Source organism: Miniopterus natalensis, chromosome 9 (assembly GCF_054644295.1).
Source record: "Miniopterus natalensis isolate mMinNat1 chromosome 9, mMinNat1.hap1, whole genome shotgun sequence".
NCBI lineage: Eukaryota > Metazoa > Chordata > Mammalia > Chiroptera > Miniopteridae > Miniopterus > Miniopterus natalensis.
In genome coordinates, this window is record NC_142089.1 from 10,134,140 (window position 1) to 10,151,933 (window position 17,794).

The 17,794-nt window shown below is 56.1% G+C and overlaps 1 protein-coding gene across 1 annotated transcript in view; it reads left to right on the top strand.

The window, feature by feature from the left end:
• Positions 1-661: 661 nt before the first annotated feature.
• ECE1 (endothelin converting enzyme 1) overlaps positions 662-17,794 on the top strand; it is an 88,994-nt gene continuing 71,861 nt past the window's right edge. The window contains exon 1 of the mRNA XM_087820179.1: positions 662-707. The gene's annotated coding sequence lies outside the window, so the exon portion shown is untranslated. The remainder of the gene's footprint in view (positions 708-17,794) is intronic.

The window sequence follows — 17,794 nt, forward strand, 5'->3', positions numbered from 1 at the left end:
ACACACGCACACAGGCAGGGAGAGCACACACACGCACACACGCAGAGGCAGGGAGCACACACACACGCACACACACACAGAAGCACGCAGTAACAAACCCCAAATATAGTCAGCCTTTCGCTCACATAAACACTCAGGCACGCGCGATCCATCCCGCCCCCGCCCCGTTTTGCTGTCTTCTCCCCTCCCTCTCCTCCCCTGTTACACACACACACGCACGCACACGCACACACACGCACACTCCACACGCGCACCCGAGCAGCTGCAGCGCCCGGGTCACACTCCCGCGCCGGCGCCAGGCAGGAGACAAAGGTCGCCGAGGCTCCGGAGCCGCGACAGCCGCGCCGCGCACCGCACCCGCCTCTCCCCGCAGCCGGTCGCGGCGGGGTCTGGGCCCCGCACCCGGAAGCCGGAGGCCCCGCCCGCGCCCGGGCCCGGGGTCCGCGAGCCGCCGGGGCTCCGGCCTCGGCGCGCGAAGGGTTAAGGCGCCCGAGCGGGTGCGGGAGGCCGGCCTCCGGGTGTGATTGGCTTCGCGGCCGGGGCCCCGCGCCCCGCTATTGGCCCCTCGCCGGGCCCGCCCCCCACCCCCGGGACTGGGCACCGGAGCCGCGCTCGCCCGCGGGGAGCCGAGCGCGCCGCCGGAGCCAGCCAGCCGCGCAGACGGAGGAGCGGCCGGGCGGAGCCGGGACCCCGCGGAGCGCGCCGCGGTGAGTGTCGCGGGGCCCAGCTGCACGGTGCCGGCGGCCACGCCGGGGAGGGGCCGGGGCTGGGCCCGGCGGCCGCCCGGGAAGGCGCGGAGTCGGGGGGCGCGCGCCGGGCGGGGCTGGGCTGGGCTCGCCCGCGACGCCGCGCTCGGTCCCCGCGGGCTCCCGCGCCGAGCGTGGTTCTGGGCAGCTGGCCCCGGCCGCGTGTGCAGGGCTAGGGATGGGCGAGTCGGTTCGGCTGCGGTTCTGGTCTGGGGCGTCCGGAAGGAAGTCCCGGGACCCGGCTGGGCGGGGAGACCCCGGTTATCCAGGCCGGGTCAGGAGCGGGGGTCGGGGACAGTTCCCAAGCGGCCGCGTCCAGCCGGACCTGAGTGTCCGGGAGCCGGGCGGGTCTGGGGCTGAGGCTCGGCTTGGGCATCGTGGGTGGCCGCGCCGAGCGCGCTCAGACGGCTAGGTCGGGACACCCGGGACTGCCCATCCCGCTATGGCCTAAGGAGGTGGAGAGTGGGGACTGGGCAGCCAGGCTGGTTGCTGTCACAGACTAGGGGACACTTGGGAACCCTGTGCCCAGCAGTCTGTCTCTCCAGCATCCCCCAGTAATGGGTCCTCCGAGGAGATAGGCAATAGCATCAAGGAGAAAGGAGCCGGGGGGGGGGGGGGGGGGGGGATTTCATGGGGGGGGGACACAGGTTCTGAAGCCCCAGGGGAGAAGCCCATTTGGTCCAGGCTGGGCTTGTTGGGGCTGTTTTAGGGAAGGGGCTTGTCTCTGGAAGGAAAGCCAAGACCTTCCAGCCACCTCTCTAGGCCTGGCATTTGCCTCTCCATAGTGAGGGCCAAGGCCACCTACTTCTCGTTGGTTTCCTTACCCATGGACAGGCCCCTTTGATTCTCTCCTGGTCCTGTTCTGTGCCCTGTGAAGTGGGTAAGAGTCACCGTGCAGGGCCTGAGGAGGGCATGTGCCAGCGATGGTGGCTCTCAGTCCTAGGGATACAGCCACCACTTCTGCGACAGTGCTGCCAAGCCTGAGGGGGCCCAGGTGGGGGCAGGATGGGACCCCCTGTAGACATGAAGAATCCCCCAGTGACTCCTCAGGGCCAGCTCCTACTCTGCCCAGAGCTGGGGTCCCCTTACAACATCCCTTTCCTCTCTCCTCACCTCACTAGCATCTGCCCCCCCCCCCCCCCACAACTGGCCTCTCCAGAGTCAGTAATAATGAAATTATGGCTTCACTCCACACCCAAAGGTGCTTAGAGATCATTTTGGATTCACCTACCTCCTTGGTCTGGAACCTCTCCCCTGGAATGTTCTGCTTGGATGGTTTCTGTGGCAGAGAGCTCACTGCCTGTGGACCGGCGCCTGATTTAAGGTCTCAGAATATGGGCAATAAGCAGCGGTGAGACTCTGAGGTCATATTATCCACTCTGCCTCCAAGCCCAACTCAGAAAGAAAACTTTTTTTCTCCTTAAAAAAAAAAAACCCAAAGAGAGGTCACGCTGCCTTGGTGACATTTTTCAAGGCCTTATAACCTCAGACTCTCTCCAGCCTGGCAGAAAGACCCCAGGCTTTGGGATCAATGGGATTTGGGTTCAAGTTTCAGCTCCTCCACTTCCCTACAGAGACTTTGGTCAAGTTGCATCTTCACTTCTGAGGATCAGTTTCCTTATCTGTGAAATGAGATAAGTCTTATCTCACAGGGATGGTGTGGGGATTCGGCGAGATAACCCAGTGAGAGTCCTTCGCTCATACTCAGCTTAGTTTCCTTTCTTGTACAGCCTGAAGCTCAAGTTGAGAAATTCTGCCCGATGTCTAATCTATATGTTAATCTGGAGGAGGGATTAAAGTTTATCCGTGTTGCAGGGAGAAGCAGCAGACGGTGATACTTACAGAATTATTCGTTTGTCCACCACTCAGCAAAGGCTTATGGGATTGGGCCATATACAATATGCCAAGCCCTGTGCTAGGGAGGGAAAAACTGTCCTAAACACGCATTAGGGAAGCTCCTGCCGGTCCGTAAATGTCTGCCTGGACCCTCAGGCTAGGTGACATTGCTTTGGGAGACTAGAGATAATCCTGTGCTAGGCCAGGGAGCCCTCCTGGCTGGACAGGTAAGAGAAAGCCTCACTGAGCAGGCGGCATCTGAATTGGAAAGAACATCGGGGTAGGAAGACCTGTGTGAGCAGAGGACCAGGTGTGAGAGCACAGGACACGCTCCTAGAAAGGCCTGAATGGGTCTTGGCTGGCACCTGGGCATGAGAGAGCCAGGGAAGAGGTGAGAAAGTGGGCAAGAGACATTGCTGGGGCCAGAGAGTCCAGGGCTTAGGCTGGCTGAGGAGCTGGAGCTGCACTGTGGATTGTTGACCTGTGTGTGGGTGGGTGGAGGCTGACGTCAGCCCCCCCCCCACTTTGGTTTCCCTTAAACACTAGTCCCTGTGCTCATTCCTAAGGTGGGGGTGATTCAGGGCTGCTGAAGTGTTTATTCCTTGGACCTCCTGTTCCATGGGTTTTAAACAAACCCAGCATTCCCTCCCCTCCATCATGGCCAAGTTTTCCCTGGCCCCAGGTTCCTAATGGCCCTCGTTGGGAGACTGTGTGTGCTGTTTCCTGTTGTCCTGGCTGAATCTCCCTGACTGTCCCCAGCTCCCCACCCAGGTCTCTGACCCCTTGGCAGGTAGTCAGCCCTGTTCTTAAAGGCCTCAACCTTCCCACCCCCACCCAGTGCAGGCTTGGGTGAGGGTTCTGAGCAAGCTTTTTATATCTTCTGTCTCTGGTTGTCCTCATGCCACCCAGCAGCAGGCACAGAGAGGTGAAGGAGATTGCCCAGGGTCACACAGCAAGATAGTGCCAGCGCAGCCACAAACCTCCTGGATGTTTGGAGGGTTACCAGGCAGACAGGTTTAGGGGAAATAGGCCCAACCCAGAGTTCCCAGTCTGCTGTTGTGGCACCGTGAGAATGTTCCTTCACATTCCAAGCTAGGGACTGAGCTTAAAGCCACAGCTGAGGGGTGGGAATCATCTTTTCTTAAGTGGCTGAGTTGAGGACAGGGTCCAGCACCTAGGTTTGAATACTGGATACACCACCTCTTTCCTTTCCTACCAGGTGGGACAGCTTTGCTCCCTTCTCAGGATATCATGAGGATACAATCTAGGATCCATGTAGAAATGCAGGCCATTAAGAACTTGAGGGAAAGTGTTGTTATTTGAGGATGTGAGGCCAGCCACTTGCCAGCCTGGGGTTCCCAGAGCACAGGAATGAATACCTTTCCTTGGGCAGCCAGGTCTGTGCTGGTAATGGGGTTATTCATGTTTCCTTGCATTGCTACGATTTTTGATAAACAGGCATATTGTCAACTTTTGTGAAAGATAAATACATTGTTTCCCTGAAGGAACCGGAGAGACCAGGCCCTGTCAGAGGAGGGGTAAGAAGGCTACAGGGTGGGTTTGGCAGAAAGTTCCAGGCATTAGCCAAGATAACCAGCTTGGCTAAAGTCCACACTTTGATGTCTATAGTGAGGGAAGAACCATCAGCAACCATTTATGACTTTTTGTGTTTCAATTTTTTTCTTTTTCGTTAACTAGGTAAGCACCCCTGTTTTAGTCAAAGTGCATCATTCATCCATTCATTCACGAAACGAGTCTGGCCGGCACAATATAAGGCTTTGGGGCTGCGGTCACCGTGAATGAGACTGGTAGGTCTCTCTTCCACGGGCAGGCAGATATGGAGCAGGAAATTGCAAGTGCAATTACTGTTACCAAGGAGACGTGCGTGGTGCTCTGGAGCAGATAGGGGAACCTGGCCTGGGGCTCAGGCTTCCTGAGGACATGACATTAAAGCTGCAGCCTAAAGAATGAATGGGACCTGGCAGAACATCCAGGCAGAAGGAGCTGTTATGTGCAAGACTGGCCAAAACGGGGTGCATTTGAGAATTCGTTGATCTGGAGGCTCTGAAGACAATGCTTGGGAGGTGGCCTGGGGCAAGGGTACACAGGGAGGGTCTTAAAGATATGGGGCTCCATCCTAAGGGCAGTGGAGAGCCACTGGAGTTCAGAGTGAAGGGAGTGACATGGCAGATTTGCATTTTGCGATGGTCACCCAGGCTGCTTTGTAGAGAATTGGGGAAGGGGACCAGTGCTGGAGGCTGGGAAACCAGTTAGGAGATTGCTGGAGTGCCCTGGGAGAGACGAGGGTGGTCTGCCCTCTCCAATCACTGCCCTCTTCACCCCACACCACACCCCGGTCGTGCTGCCCAAAAACGGCAGTAAAGAGAGGAGGCTGTGTCCCCAGAGGTCCCACAAAGGCCCTTTCCTATGGACTCGGACTTTCCCCACACCCTCTCATACAAATAACCAGCAGGGCTCCTGGCCTCAAGGAACTTCATTGTATTAGAGGAGAAAAAGCCAAGTTCCCAGATGCTTCTGAACAAGGTAGGAAATAAGTACCAACCTGAGGATGCCGCTCCAGAGTCACCCTGGCCAGGGTGTGTATCAGAGAAGGCTTCCCAGAGGAGATGGCATTTGAGCTTCGGTTAGAGGAATGGAATGCTTCCTAGGAGCCAAGCGTTAAAGAGGTTGAAATTAGGAGACCTTCTCCTGTCCTTTAAAGAGTTATAGTCTGGGAGGGCAAAGTTTCACGAGCACCCCAATGCTGATTGCACCCCACTGTCTACGGCCTGGGGGTTCTGCCCTTTCTGGGGGCCCTGAGGGCAGGGGTGACAGGGATATCTGCAGGCTGGTCTTGGCTCACGAAGGGCTCCTGGAGGTTTCTGAGGGGGAAATGTAAACAAAGGAGCACGTTTCTGGAGAATATTCAGGAAATTATCTGAGGGATGGTCTAACGTCAGGACCCAGAGCCAGGAGGTGGGCCTGGCTGCTAGGTCTCCTTAAAACCCGAGAATGCTTGCATTTTTAACTAAAAGGGGCTTCAGGCCCTGGCGCAGTAGCTCAGTTGGCTGGAGCATCCTCTCGATGTGCCAGGGTTGTGGGTTCAATCCCCGGTCAGGACACATACAAGAAGCAGCCGCTGAATGCATAAATAGGTGAAACAACAGATAGATGTCTCTGTCTCTCCCCCCCTCCCTCTTCCTCTCTCCCTCTCCCTCCCCCCCTTTCTCTCTCTCTCTAAAAATCAATAAATACAAATTTTAAAAAGGGGGGGATTCATAAACATCTAATTCAAATCCCCCATTTTAAAGATGGGAAGACTGAGGGGGAAAATGGGCATGCAGCATTTGTCTGGCACTTAAATGTAACCTCTTCAGTCTTCACACCAACCCATGGAAGTAGGCTTGTCCCCATTATAGAGTTGTAAAAGCTGGGTCTCAAAGATCACTTAGGGAACTAGGGACCGGAACTAGGCAGTGCCCCCCGCCCCCCCCCCCCCCATTCCTTCAGATGCCAGCTTCAGTCCCAAGCTGCCACTTAATTTAGCAGAAACTCTGCCTTCCTGGGAAAGGCCCCTGGGGACGGGCCTGGACGTTGGCCAGGCTGAAATACTGATTTTTTTTGTCTTTCACCTTTACATAGCACTTGACAGCAAAGCCCTTTCTCCCCAATCACCGACTGTTCTTGGGTCCGATTGCCAGTTAGTGGCCGAGCTAGGACTTAAAGCCAAGCCTGTGACTGCCGGCCCAGCCCTCCCTCTCCCCAGCTCCTGGCACTGTCCGAGGCCCCAGCCCCCGGCTGGAGATGTCCCCGACTTCCTGAGCACATGCCCCTGTGCGCATGAGGCGTAGCCCCTGGCCCAGAAGCCTCCTGTCCCCCATCCTCTGTCGGGATGCGTCCCATGCTTTCCTTGCCTCCTTGGAGAGGAAGGCTGGAGGGCGACGGGGTGGGGTGACAGCCCGGAGGAGTAGGGTTACAGTGTAAACACCGACATGTCAATATTTACCTCTGCCTGGAACCAGAGCCTCCCGCCTCCCTGCCTGCCTCCCACGGGCTGCCCTCCAGGTGCACAGGGGCCTGCTCTGGCACTGTCATCTGGTCATTGAAAGCAAGGCCAAGGGTGGAGATCCAGTTTCCAGCCCAGTCCTGCCGTTAACGTTTCATTTCGCCCTGAGCAAGACATTCTCCCTTCCTGGGCCTCAGTCTCCTCGTCTGTAAAACGACATGGCTGGAACAGACTGACTGAAGGGGCCCTTTCAGCAGCGGCACGTGGCACCGCGAGCATTGTTCTCTGGCTCAGAGCTCGGGCTGACAGTTGGCCAGACCCAGGTTTGAAGCCCGGCTCTGCCACTTCCTCACTGGGGGACTGCGGGCAAGTCGCTGACCCCCTCTGAGCTTTGGTTTCTTCATCTATAAAACGAGATCCTAATGTACCTCTTTTGGAGTGTCATTGCTGAGGATTAATGAGATAGCTCTTGACAGTTCTTGGCACAGTTCTTGGATGAGAATTGAATAAATGGTGGTGTTAGTTATTCCAGAGAAACATTTTATGATTCTCCGAATCCGGACACTGGGTTACATCACTCGGGAACTGGAGCCAAGGGTGGGGACTGTGACCTCAAGTCCTGGTGCTCAGGGGTCACAGGCTGGGCAGGGGGAACCTGGGGTTTGAGAAAGCCCCTTGGTCAACACGCCCGCCCCCCCTGCACATACACGCAGCTGCCCAGCCTCTGGGGTTCCTTCTTACTGGGCACACGTCCAGGGCATAAATGACCTCAGAGATGGGTGGCGGTGACGGGGTGAGGGAGGGTGGAGGAAGCGGAGAGGATGTTTCCTAAGCAGCTTTCACAGAAGCACCGAGTCCAGTAGTGAACTGTTTCTTCCAGCAGGCAGAGGAGAGGGCGTGGGGTAGGGACTGGCCACCTGGAGGTGTGGGAAGGGGGGCAGGAGGGGGCCTTGGAGACCAGGGGGCCTGGGTTCAAACCCAGCTCGATCATGTTTTGCTATATCACTTTGCCTCTTTAAAAAAAAAAATCTTTATTGATTTCAGAGAGAGGAAGAGAGGGAGAGAGATAGAAACATCAATGACGAGAGAGAGTCATTGATCTGCCTCCTGCACGCACCCCACTGGGGATCAAGCCCACAACCCGGGCGTGTGCCCTGACTTGCGCCGTCACTTTGGACAAGTGTATTACCACCCCTCTGTGCTTTGTTTTTCTCATCTCTAATCTGGAGCTATTGGAGCCAGTAGTTGGAAGAGTTTAACCAGCCGCAGTTTCAGAAGGACCCCGCTCCATCCTGGCACACCCAGGGGCTCCGGAGCTCAGCCTCTCTTATTAGCGTGACAGTAAGAACCACTTGCCAGTCCTGGTTCTGCTACTCTCGGCGCTTCTTGAGAGCAGGACTGTGCATTTTTAGAAACTGTGGTATAATTTACGTACGTAGGACACGTATATCTTGTACAGCTCGATATTTACAATTGTGCGCACCTGTGCAACCACCACTTCGATCCGAAAAGAGAACATTTTCACCGCGCCAGAGTTCCCCTGTGCCCCCGTCCATTAACCCCCTGCCAGGCGGCCACTGGCCTGCTTTCTGTCACTCTGATTTTGCCTGGTTTTGAGCTCGATCTGTATGAATTCCTGTGCTCGTGGTCTGGTTTTCCTTAGCTTCAGTCAACACTGAATAATTTTTAGTTTGTCCACGCTGCCTGCCGCTGGACCAGAATCTGCTCCTTTCTTCGGCTGCCTTGTGTCCCGTGGGCAGGTGCATGCGTCAGTGTCCACGGATGACGTCTGAGTGGATTCCAGTCTGGGCTGCTGTGTCACTCTTGCGTGTCTCTGTGTGGACCTAAGCCCCCGTTTCTCTTGGGCAGGGAGTGGAGCTGCTGGGTCAGAGGGTCACGTGAGTTTCACTTTCACTGGAGCTGCCCCACAGTGGGAGGGGGCTCCATTTTCAGAGCATATTGTTTACCTCTTTGCTTCCACCCCACCAAGGCTCCGGGAAGCCCTTGACAAATGTTTTTGAAAGAAGGAAGAAACTTGAGTCTTTTCTTTGTCTTAGTGCTTCAGATCCACTCTGTGGGGCGCTGCGCCTGCCCTCGGGGCCTGGCAGCTGTGGGCAGGCCCTCTGCCTGGACCCTGGGCTTTGGGGCTCGCCTAGCATTCGTCAAGCCTGGGAGGAGGTCCTGGCCAGGAGCTCCCAGGCCATGAGGCCGTGTGACCACTGATTGGTTGTGTGATCTTCGGCAAGGCCTTCCCCTCCCTGGTCCTTAGTTTCCCCTTCTGCAGAACATTGGGTAGGTTGATGGTTTCTCTAGTTTCTGGTGGTCTCCCCTCACTTGGGAGCCATTTGCTCTGTGCTTTCCCACCTCCAGGGTGGCACCTGCCCCACTGGTGAGCCGAGGAAGGACCATTTGAGAAAGTGGGTACACTCTTCTTTTTTGGAACCCTTCCTAAGAGGCTCATGGTGAATCAGTCCTCCCTGGTGAGAACCCCCGAACATGGGCCCCTGGCTGTGGGAACCCCATCTACAGAGCTGCCCCTGATACCAGGTGGACCTGGGTGTGACTTCTGCCAGTTCCTGGCTCTGTGGCCTTGGGCAAGTCACTCCACCTCTCTGAGCGGTCAGTTATAAGGATCGCATCTTCAGGGTTATAAGGATGAATGAGATCCAGCCTCATCGTGGGAACTGAAGCGGATGAAGCAACAAAATCCCTGCTCTTCAGGAGATATATTCTAGGGGGAAAAGCCATAGACTACACAGGCAAACCAACCAACTGAAAGATTGCTTCAGAGAAAGGAAAGAAAATAAAAGAGTGGCTGTGAGCTGGGCAACCCTTGATGGGTGGGCAGGGAAGGAGGTGACATCTGAGCTGAGCCCTGAAGGCCAAGGAGATGGCAGTTGGGCAAAGATGTGGGAGAGGAGAGTTCTGAGCAGAGGAACAGCTAGTGCAAAGGGCCTGAGACAACGATGACGGATTTGGCCAGAAGGCCGATGTGGGGGGGCAGAGAGAGCAAGGGGGGAGGGTGTAGGAAGAGGTGGGCATGGTGGGGCCAGGTCACACAGGGCCTTGTCAGGCACAGTGTGGTGGATGTTGGCATTTCATCCGAGGAGTGATGGGAAGGCCCTGCAGGGCTCAAGTAGGGGGATGACTCCGTTTGATTTTAGAAAGGCCCCAGCTGCTGCGTGGAGGGTGAGCTGTAGGGGGCAGGAATGAGGGTGGGAGGCCGGTACATTCAGCTGTCCTGAGAGCAGGGAGGCTTACGTTCGTTACTCTAGGATCTGGGGTTTTAGCGGCTTCAGAGGATGGAAGAGAGGGGGGCAGGGCACCGCAGAGGCTGCCGGAATCCTGGCAGCAGAGCATGGTGGGCACAAATTGCCTCTGGAGCTGGTCAGTTTTGTCTTACAACTTCCACTTGAACTCAGACTTCCAGGGTGAGCTCAGGACTCCCCCAGGGTGACCACATTCCCACCACCAGGCCCTGTGACCCTGAGAAATGAGGCCAAAAGGGCACAGAGCTGAAACCTGCTTCCCTCACTTCCTTACACCCTGCTGAGAAGCGAGGGCAGAGGAAGTGAGGACCACAAGGGGATGCCCAGCCTCTCTGCCCTTTGGCTGCTGCTCCTGCCACCCGGCTCCAGGGAACTCTGTGGCTTTGTGGTTTCTGGGTGTCCCAAGGCTGGTCTGAGTCCGGAAACAGCCATGAGCCGGTGGCACTTCATCTTTTTGTGCCCCTGCGTGTCAGGTGGGTGGTTACTTAGCATCCTGCTGGGCTTCCGGGCGGTGGGCGGAGAGACGGGGAGGGCGAGGGAGCCTCCAGAGCGACAGAAAGAGAAAGAGAAAGAGACCTGCCTCGGGCTACACCCTGATCGCTGGGACTCCTTATCTAGTGCTCCTTTGGGGTAAAATGTGGGTTTTGGAGCCAGACGGACTGAGTCCTAGTCCCAGCTCTGCCCCTTAGTCCCAGATCGGTGACCTTGACCGTCTCTGAGCCTTGGCTCTATTCCGTGTGGAATTCGGGACGGTAGCAGCACCTTTCTCCTGGTGTTGCTGTGAGGAGTGGTCGGAATGATGTACGGAAAGCTCAGGACGGCGCGCATAATGGGCTCTTGGGGAGCGGGAGCGCTTGTTAATGTTATTTCTCTCGCGGTTCTGTCTTGAGAAGAGCTGGAGAGCCTGCGCGATGGCCTTCACGAGCCGTTTCCAGTTCTGGTGACTGCAGTTAGGCAGGGAGGGGAGATTCTCTTTGTCGGCCGCCTTACCTCTGCTAACACGTGTGTGTATGTGCATGTTTTCAAATCAATAAACTTTAGGTTTTATTTTCTTCTGCACCAGAAGACCCCATTTAAGCCCGCAAATGAAGAAAGGCAAACGTTTATGCCTGGCAGGGTGGAGGGTTCGCCCCGCCCTGGAAGGGGTCGGCAGGGCAGTTGGCAGGACCTGACTTGCCTTCTAATAAACTCACTCTGGCTGCTGAGTAGAGATGGGCTTGGGGAGAGGGCGAGAGCGAGGTGGCAGATAGTGGCAAGAGAGAAGCAGGTGGAGATATTGAGGGGTGGAATTGCCAGGGCTTGGTGATTGATTGGGGAGGGGCAGGGGGTGCAGCCCATTGCCTTGACGGGTGAGAACAGAGCCCAGAACGGTGTGAGCTGATGCGGGTCAGGGTCACACAGCTCGTCAGTGGCACGAACTCTGGTCCCAGGGCTTCTGGCAAAGCTCTAACGCAGGGCCCAGATTCCGGGTAACTGCTTTTTCCAGGCCTCTGGTGGCTGTGCCCCCTCCACATGCCTCCCAACTCCCCTCCCCTCAACACACACACACACACACACACACACACACACGTAGTCTGGTGGCTTCAGGGGGAGGAGGGCTTTACAGGCACAGATTCTGTCTTTGAAGCATCTAACAGGGAGGGACTCTGCTCTGACCTCAGATTCTTTCCCTGTGACCTCTGGGCTTCCGAGGGAATCCAAGAAGTGGGGCTGGGGCAGGGGCTGGAGCCACTGTGCACACACAGCCCCTCCCTGGGCAGGGTGGGGAGCGGTCCAAGGACCGGAGGAGATGCCCTGCCGTGGAGAGAAAGGAGACATGGCCAAAGCCTGGGCCTCTGCCAATGGGGTCTCCCCAGAAGTAGGGAGACGCCCCTCCTCCAAACCTCTTGAACTGCAAGCTGCTGGCTGCCATTTAAGATTTCCTTTCTCTTCCCCCAGTTAACCCTGTCTGGGGTTAACTCTGAGACGTTCAATTAAATGAACTTGTAGCTCGGCAGGCCTCTCCCCACTCCCCCTGGTCTAAGCCATCCCCTCCTGATCCAAGATAGCCATAACTCCCTGTCATGAACCTCTTTTCCTCTGTATCTGAACCCACATTTTCCTCTTTGGGTCCAAGGCCCCCCTTTTTTTTCCACCAGGTTTCAGAGCCTGCTGTCCCCTCAGGACCCTTCTCCCTGGGAATTACCCTTGGATCTTGGACCCTGGCTTGACTTCTGTCTGGGGACTGGGTCCCCTGCTCTTCTGGGGACCAGCCCCCCCCCAACACACACACCACAGTATCCTGATGTTCTGATGACCCCCACCCCACAGACTGAGCCCTTCTCACCCTGACACGTATTAGTCACTCAAGAAATGTGTTCTCTTCTTCCTGCCACTCTCCTCTCTCAGCCCCCCACTTGGTGGCCCTCCTGAGCTTCCCACTGTCCCCAGCATGGGTGTTTTTGCTCAGGGAGCTACGTGCTGTGTGGCAATGGAGACTGGGAAGCAGCTATATTGGCTGAGAACAGTGGGTGGGAGAAAGATGAGGGCTGAGAGGGGGGCAGGAAAAAACACTCAGTGCTACCCACTCAGCCCCCTGGTCCTGCTGTCCTGTTGGGTCAGGGTGGGGCAAGTTTGGGATGGGTCAGAGTAGGGAGCCAGTTATGGAAACCGTTGCACTGGTGGGAGATGCTCATCGGGTTGGAAATGAGGTAGGCTGGAGAAAGAGCCACTAATGACTCCTCAGAGAAGCCAAGATCTCCTCGAGCCTCTGGCTGATGACAGGACAGTGCCAGGGCCCTGTGTCCATGTGCAGCTCTTTGTAATACCCGCTGTTACCTGTTTGCTCCGTGGAGCAGGAGGTAGGAACCACAATGCAGAGAGCAACCTGTGCATTGACTCATTTCATAGAGTCAACTCTGAGGAGATGGGTCCAGTTATGTCCCCATTTAACAGACGAGGAAGCCGAGGCTTACTGAGGCAAGGTGACTCAGCCAGGGCCACACAGCTTCAAGCCAGTGCTCGGCTGACCCCAGAGTCTGTGTTTGCAGGATCCTGTGCAGTGTCCGACTTCAGGATTGAGGGTGGGTGCACGTGTGGCTCAGAAAGGCTGTCTTTTGGCAGCAAAGAGAGAGGAGGCCAGCAAGGGAAGGTTAAAAGAAGGTTGCTCTGGAGACCCATCTGGGGCACTCTGGAGGGGAGCAGGTGGTACCCTTTTGCGAGGGGCCAGGCAGCTGGAAGCAAGTTTCGAGCCGGATGAGGAGCTGGCACTGTTTTGTCTTCCGGACGCTTGTGTCCTTTAATTGTGACTGTTACTTCTCTGTCCTGGAGGGGAAGTCCCCGAGGGCAGACCCTGGTTTTCCCGACACACCTGCCCTCAGCAGATGCCCAGCAGACAGGTGGAGGGGGGACGCGCCTTCACGGGGCAAGAATAGTGATGGACAGCAGGCGTCCTGTGCCAGGCCAGTAGTCCCAGAGGCGGTTGATAGTTCATGTTGTCACCAGGGACGCTTCTCTAAGCGTTAATGCCAGCTAATGGAGAAATAGAATTTAATGTAGAAAACCACACTGCAACCAGTTCTGACCCCTGCCTAACTGTGCAGCGTGTTTCTTTAAAGAATAAGACCCAGGCCCTGGCATGTGTGGCTCAGTGGTTGGAGCGTGGGCCCCACGCATCGAAGGGTCACCGGCTCCATTCCTGGTCAAGGGCATGTACCAGGTTGCAGGTTTGATCCCTGGCCCTGGTTGGGGCATGTGTGGGGAGGCGACCAATCGATGTGTCTCTCTCACATCGATGTTTCTCTGTCTCTCCCTGTCCCCCACCCTCCCCCCGCCTTCTACTCTCTCTAAAAGTCTAAAAATCAGTGGAAGAAATATCCTCGGGTGAAGATGAACAACAACAAAAAAGAACGAGACCCGTAATAATGTACGTGAGCACTTTTGCCAGCGACCTGATCCCTCCGTTGAAGAGATGTCTTCATAGGCCCCGGTTTCCCCCCGTGGCTTGTGAGATTTCTTGCTGTCCCCAGGTGGCAGTGAGTCAGCCACAAAGATCGCTCAGGGGAGTCCAGAGGGATTTTTCTTCTCCATCAGGTTCCATCTGGGCAGTGCTGGGTGACACCCAGCGCGCTCCTGAGGCTGGGTAAGGAGAGGCGGGCACACTCTGCCAGCCACTTGTCCCTGCCTCCCTGCCTGCGTTTGTCCCCTGCCTTCCTGGGGCCGCAGCCATCTCAGCCGGCGCGGGCAGGCCGAGAGTGGCCGCAGCTCCTCCAGCCTGCCTCAGCCCAGGCCTGGCCCTCTCTAGGGAAGGGGAGTCCTTTCTTCAGCCCTGAATGTGGCTCTTCGTGTGGAAAGAAGGGAGACAGGAGTGGGGGTGGGAGAGCCCTTCTTGATCCCCCAAACTGGTTTCTCAGCGAGGAAGAGCACTCTGCCCATGGAGAGAGGGGTTCCAGGGCGACTGCTGGGCAGGGCTGCGGGGTGGGGACAGAGGCGCCCCTGGTCACCTCCCCTGGAGGAACTGATGGCCTCGGTTCAGTCTTATACTCTCCCCAATTTCCCCACTGTTTTCTAGGTGACCTTAAGTAAATCATTTTACCTCTTTCCCCCCAGGACTTTTCTCATCTATAAAACAGGGCAAATAATTACCACCATCTCCCCCCGCCCCATGGCTGTGAAAAATGAACGAGGGAACGTCTGCCCTCCCTCCTGAGCCCCCCTCAGAGATTTCAGGGCTCAGCTCCACCAGGGTGCAGGCTCAAGCACTTCTCATCCTGGGCCTGGGCCCACTTTCCTTCCTGACCCCCCCCGCCCCCCGTTTCTTTTTCTCAGGAGAGTCAATCCTGGGACCAGGAATCCTGAAACCTTTTTTTTTTTAGCATTTTATTTTGGAATAATTTTAGATTTACAGAAAAGTTGCAAAGATGATACAGAGTTTTTGTACGCCCTTAACAGTTCCCCCTAACAGTGACATCTCCCGTGATCATGGTACATTTGTCAAAGCTAAGAGGCCAACATGGGTACATTACAGTTAAATTCCACACTCTGCTCTGATTTCACCAGTTTCTGCGCTGATGCCCTTTTTCTGCCCCCAGTTTCCCCTCTAGGACACGGCCTTACCTTTAGTGGTCATCTCCTCGGCCTCCTCTGGCCTGTGACAGTTTCTCAGGGCAGGTATTTTGTAGACTGTGCTTCAGGTTGGATTTGTCCTGTGGCCTGTTTGCGATGCCTTCCTCTCTCAGCTGCATGTTGGAGGGGTCCCCAAGGCCATGGCCTTTCCCTCTGCCTCTCCCCTCTTTCACCGATGCCGCCCTTCCCTGGTGAAGGGCACCCCTGCACCTGCCCTCCTACCTCCCAAACCCGCACTCCGCCTGCCCCGCTCGCCTCCGTCAGCAGCACCCCAGTGCACAGTCGCCTGAATGGAACCCGGGGAGTCACCCAGACACCTCCTTGACCAAGTCCTAGCAGTATTCTGCCTCTGCTTCGACTTATTCCCCCCTCCCCTCCCCCTCGCTGGCCTTGGCTGGCGAGCACCCTCTCCCCTGAATTAAGGCAAAACCTCTGCCTTGCCCTCCTTGCCTCCAGCCTCAGCCGTCCAGCCTTTCCTCCTCACTGCAGCCCCAACCATCTTTCTGAGCCTCAGCCCTGTCACTGTCCTGCTCAGAAACCTTCCATGGCTCCCCATTACCCTGGGAGCACGTCAGACTCCTCCGCAGCAATTCTGGGGCGTTTCATGTTTCATGATCTACTCTTTGTTCGTTTCTCCAGCCTCATCTCTGACCTTTCCCTGCCCCGTCCTCTCTGCTTCAGCCAGACAACCACAGCTTTCCCAGTGCAGCTCACTTTTCTCTCCACCTCCATCCCTTTGCGTATGCTGTGCCCTCTCTGTTTCCTGCCATTAGAAGGTGTCACTGTCCCTGCAGTACCTTGGACAGTGCCTGGCGCCTAGTAGGTGAAGGCCCTGACCTGCCACAGCCACTACAGGGTAGGGTATTTCCCGTGGTCAGCCCTGCCTGCCCAGGCCTGGGTCCCCACCATGGCATGGCTGCTGGGCACCACCAGGACGGGCTCCTCCCTGTGGGGAGTTCCTCGTGTGTGATTCGCTCATGGACCTACCAGGAAGGCCGAGCCTGCTCTGTAAATATCCCAACCTGTTATCTGACCTTCCCGACGGCCCTTGAATTGATTTCTGGTTTGTGTTAGGTTGTTTGTGTCATGTCTTATCTCCCTCAGGGAGACAGGGGCAGCCTGGTCAGTGCCAGGATTGTGGCTTCAAGTCAGTGACCTGGGTTTGAGTCACCAGCTCTGCCACTCACTGGCTGTGGGACCCTTGGGGCAAGTGCCTTCACCACTTGGAACCTCAGTTTCTCCCTCTATGAAATGGGGATAATAATTCCTCCCGCACAGGGTGGAAAGATTGCACAAGAAACTGTGCCTGGCATGGGGTAAGTGATACGACAATAGCTCCTTCCCCCTTTTCTGAGCCAGGAGGCCCAGGATCCTACGGGCTCAGGCCCAGGGCAAGGGAAGAACCTCACAGATGATTAAGTCACCACCGAGGCAATAAGCAGGAGGGGCCGCACAGCTGAACCCAGGCTGCTGGCAGCTCCCAGGACCCTCATGGCCTAGAGGAGGCCAGGACCTCAGGAGGCCTGCCCAGAATGAAGGTTGGGAGGGAGGACACATGAGGCCCCTACAGGGACATGGGTGAGTGTGGAGGTTTAAACCTAGGCTCCACCTAACAAGCTGTGTGACCCCATGCAAGGGACTTGACCTCTCTGAACCCCATTTCCCCACCTGTGAAACTGGGGATAGTGATGCATCGCATCTGGGGTTGCTTTGCAGAAATGATGAGCTAATCTTATTTATTTTTAGGATGTGCTCTCAGGGCCCACTGATTTCTTGGCCAAGCTCCTCAGTTCCCCATAAAACAGTAAGATAATTTTTTAAGAGCTAATTTCCCCAGCGCCTTTCATGAGCCAGGCACTTAGTGCCTTCATCACATTACCCATTGAATTGTCACAGTCCCCTGTGGAATGGGCCCTGTTGTGATAATCCCCGATTTATAGACAAGGAAACGGAGCCTCGCGGAAGCTGTCTGAGCCCACACAGCTGTTGACTGCCAGGGCCTGGCCCTCTCTCACTTTGCCCCTGCTCTGCAGATCATCATGGACTGGGTTAGAGTGTTTGCCAGGTATCGTGTGTACCAGGCGGGGGGGCGGGGGGGGTCGCTGACCGGCCAGTGTAAACATCCGTGCTGTTTGTCAGCCTGGCGGGGGCTGAGGCAAGCTGGGGAACCAGCAACCAGGGCCTCCTGGTTGGTGCTGGAGGTTCCATAGAGGGACAGGGAGGTGGCATGGAACCAGGATTTACTGAGCACCTAGTATGTGCCGAGTCGTGCATATGCAGCGTCTTACCACATCTTTACAACAAATAGATCTGTTTGGTGTATTTTATTATTTTTACTTAGCTCATGAGGAACCTGAGCCCTGGGAAATAGACAGGAGCCCATAGAATTTGGTTTGCCGAGAGGATGAGTTTGTGAAAACATCACTTAGACAATATTCCTTTGCATCTGCCTCTGCTGATGCCACACTTTCTGCGCAAACTCTGTTTGGGCCCTAATTCACTTTCTCTCCCGCGAGTAGCTAGAGTTTTTGTTCTAAGTTTCTCCTCGGTTCACGTCTTAGCACTAACCCAGCTGAGGAGGGCCAGTTTGACCCAGCTTAGGGGTTCGGCCTCTTTCTCCCGCAGGGATGGGACCTTGGCTAGTTCTAGCCATGCAGACTTGTGGAGTGGGTCTCATAGATTGATAAGACCTTAGACATTGTCCCCCCCATTTTACAGATGGAGAAACCGAAGCCTAGGAAGGGGAAATGTCTGCCCTAAAGACTCACAGTGGGTGGCTGAGGCAGAACTGGGGCCCTGCCTCCAAGGACACCCCTAGTCCAGGCTGACCTTTG